Genomic DNA, 932 nt, shown 5'->3' with positions numbered 1-932 from the left:
CCAGTATCCTCTTCCTTTTTCTTTTTGCTTGCTTTTTGCTTTAAGTCTCTGAACACAGGTTCACTATTCCAACTTACATGCTCAATGTCCTTCATTTGGTGAATGGGAACTACAACTGTCATAGATAATTTATCCACCCAGACTGTAGGAAAATCAAACCAAATCCATGTCCTAGTCAAGATTCTTGGCTGGCTGGAATTCTCTCCAGGGACTTTGACCCTGAGACAAGTGCAGAGGAGGCACCTAGACAACTCTTGTGGTGATGGCAGGATATGCCAGGTCTCCAGACAGCCTCAGTCCTACGACTCCTGGGCTTGGGCCACTTCTTGGCCTCTTCTCCTGAGATTGCCTTTCAACTTCACAAACTCTGGGGCATTTTCTTGCTCTTCTTGCAATTTTTGTTTCTCATGTTCAAGCTGCTCCAACTTCTGCTGCTGTTTTAAAAGTTCTATTTCCAGGTCAGATTTCTTCTTTTGTGCTTCTTCTTCATTCTGCTTTATTACTTGGTCTCATTTTCTCTTTTCCATCACCTTCTGCAATTCTGGTTTATTCTGAGGGGCAAAACCCCTTTTTTGATTCATAAGGAGTTCTCCGTGAAGATCTTGATGGTTTTGGGATGTTTTGACAGGATTGATTAATTTCTGGGGCCTGATGAGTTCCAGATTGTCATCTTCTATGTAGTCTGGCTCAGTCATGATGTTTCTTGGGATGAGATATGAGTCCTGGGGGATGGTATCTTCATGTAGGTTGTCTCAGTGTGCACAAAGGCATGTGGCTCTCTCCCTGGCTCGCTGCAGGTGACCACAGCAGCGCCCAGTGGCCTGACTGCTCTGTGGTGGCCCAAGGTGGCATGAGGGCAGCTCCAACAGCCAGTCAGCAAGCGCATCTGACTCAGGGTGGCTCTTGTACCCTGTGGCCTCATGCCAAAACAT

The 932-nt window shown here is 46.4% G+C and overlaps 1 pseudogene; it reads right to left on the bottom strand.

The window, feature by feature from the left end:
* Positions 1–299: 299 nt before the first annotated feature.
* On the bottom strand, positions 300–719 carry LOC124973354 (protein FAM107B-like; annotated as a pseudogene).
* Between the last annotated feature and the right edge of the window lie 213 nt (positions 720–932).

This window comes from Sciurus carolinensis (assembly GCF_902686445.1).
Source record: "Sciurus carolinensis chromosome 14 unlocalized genomic scaffold, mSciCar1.2 scaffold_126_arrow_ctg1, whole genome shotgun sequence".
Lineage (NCBI taxonomy): Eukaryota > Metazoa > Chordata > Mammalia > Rodentia > Sciuridae > Sciurus > Sciurus carolinensis.
This window is presented reverse-complemented; position numbering and strand designations above follow the sequence as displayed.